The following is a 2,274-nucleotide window of genomic DNA, read 5'->3' as shown; positions in this document are numbered from 1 at the left end:
TGGATGGCCCCTCCTCTCAGCCTGCCTGGGGTCTATGTGAAGTTTAAGTGTACAATCATGCCTATCCACTAACAGTGTGTGTGTTTATAAGAAACAAAAACAAAACAAAAAAGGGTTAAAAAAAATATACATATATATAAATATACAATATATTATACATGTGACTGAGATGGATTTTAAAGGATAAAGAAAAGAGCTGATGTTGGCCGACTAGGGTGGAAGCACAACTTGTTTTTTTTTTCTTAACGATGGGTTTTAGAAGTCTGCTTTGGTCTCTCCATTCGAGCTCTGAGTCAGCACGCCAGGAAAGCTTTGGTTGCCGTGGAGACTGCACATTACCTTATCACTCGTCAGCCATTTTTGTTTTTGTTTGTTTTTGTTTGTTTTTCTGTTTTGCTTTTTTTTTCTGCCCCAGTGTTGCTGTTTTGTACTTACACAGCACATCACACATCTGCCACCCCCACCTCCACACTGGTGTGTTTTCCGACATCATAGTTGCTAGACCTTTCGCAATGGGAGCAGTCTAATGGCGTTATGCTAAAAAGAACTGGGTACAAATGACCTACAACGTAGCCAAACACAAACTAACACCAGGGGCCCATACTACAAAGCTGGTCAAAACCAAGTTCAGTTAAGGGGTAAACCATCTAATAGAAGACACTTGAGTCCTCGGTTTCTTCAGAAAATTGTCCCTGAACCACCTTAGTAGTATAGGCCTCTGAGTACTGTTGACTGCCCACAATAATGAATGCAATCACGTCTTTAATTCATGAACACTTCACTTCTTTGTGTCAGTTTCCCTGCACCTGTGTGATGTGTAAGGGAGCCCATTCATAACTATGACTTGTTGTAGATTTATGGCTGCTGGAGGTGACTGCTTCGCAGCAAGCAAACATAGACATACAGATTTGAGAGCAATTTGATGGTTTCTGTACTTTAAAAGACTTACTTGCTTGTCCAGGGTCTCTTTTGAATATTTTTTTGACAGCAAATGTAATGAAATTCAGCCACATTATATAGCCAGGGAAATACAGTAGATGAAATTATTTTGAGTTGGGGGTAAAGATTTTGGACAGGACAGAGGTGTCTATCACAATAACTCACTGTTTGGAGACAGTGAAAGGCTCTGGTTGCAAAAAAAAAAAAAAAAATCATCCTCAGGAACTTTTTTTGGGTTTGTTTTTCCTCTGAGTTTTTTTTGTTGCTGTAGTTACTTTAAAAAAATCTAAAAAGGAAAAAAAAAAGTTTTTAAATATATTTAAGTAAATGCTGCTATTTGTTATTTGGACATTAAATATATATAGTTCACAATTTACCTTTGTAAAAAAACAGACAAACAAAAAAGATTTATGTATGATTTTTTTTCCTTTTCCTTTTTGTGACTTTTTTTCATATTTACAAAAAATGAAGGTCATACTTAATGCTATTTGCTTGGTTTGGTTCAGTTCAGCTCGATTTGGTTTGGTGTGATTTGAATGGGCCAATTGTGATGACGATGGTGATGGTCCTGATGATGATGATGATGATGATGATGATGATGATGGTTTATGAAGTAAAAGCCAATATGCAGCCCATTGGTCTCTGGCTGAAACTCGTACCAGTTCAGGGCCTGTTCTGGCCCGCAGTCAGCGCTGCCGGGCAAAAGCCTTTTCTTTTGATAGCGGCACGACTCCTTATTTTATTGCCCAATGCCGTTTAAGGGTTGACTCTGAAGTGTACTCTTGCTCACTAAGTAGTGCACATGTCTATGCTGCATCTCCTAATTCAAAGGGTCGACTCCGAAATGTAGTGAACTACGGTATATAGACAGAGAAGGGCAACCTGAATTGTGTGGCTCTTCACTGCCTATAGGGAGCAAACCAATGTCTCTTCTCTCTCTCACACACTTCTCAATGGACTACAGTATGTACACTAGTGATCGATTTGAAGTTTTTTGGACAGGGCTTTAAGGACTAATACACGGTCCTCGTATCCATGCCGGCATTGTGACAGCACTCCACAGCACACATGTGAACACTGCACACAACAAAATTGCATTCATGCTTCACCGGTGCAAGCGGTGCAAGGGGGCAGCCCCCAATTGCGCCCGAAAGGGAGCAGTGGAGTGTGTTTCTCCAATGTGTCATTCAAGATGAAAGATTCAAGTGATTTATTGTCATTGTCAAAGAAAGGCAACAAAATTGTGTGTGGAGCACAGTACTGAGTACTAGATTACCATTTATTGTGCAACACAAATACACGTAGCACCAGTGCTGGACACCCCTTCCCCAGTCA

The 2,274-nt window shown here is 40.1% G+C and overlaps 1 protein-coding gene across 2 annotated transcripts in view; it reads left to right on the top strand.

Moving 5' to 3' along the window:
* ubr3 (ubiquitin protein ligase E3 component n-recognin 3) overlaps positions 1 to 1,801 on the top strand; it is a 92,853-nt gene extending 91,052 nt beyond the window's left edge. For both annotated transcript variants that reach the window (XM_063213574.1, XM_063213573.1), the window contains one exon: positions 1 to 1,801. This exon is cut by the window's left edge and continues 633 nt beyond it. The gene's annotated coding sequence lies outside the window, so the exon portion shown is untranslated.
* Positions 1,802 to 2,274: the final 473 nt, after the last annotated feature.

The sequence above is a fragment of the Engraulis encrasicolus genome, chromosome 13 (assembly GCF_034702125.1).
Source record: "Engraulis encrasicolus isolate BLACKSEA-1 chromosome 13, IST_EnEncr_1.0, whole genome shotgun sequence".
In the NCBI taxonomy this organism is placed as follows: domain Eukaryota; kingdom Metazoa; phylum Chordata; class Actinopteri; order Clupeiformes; family Engraulidae; genus Engraulis; species Engraulis encrasicolus.
This window is presented reverse-complemented; position numbering and strand designations above follow the sequence as displayed.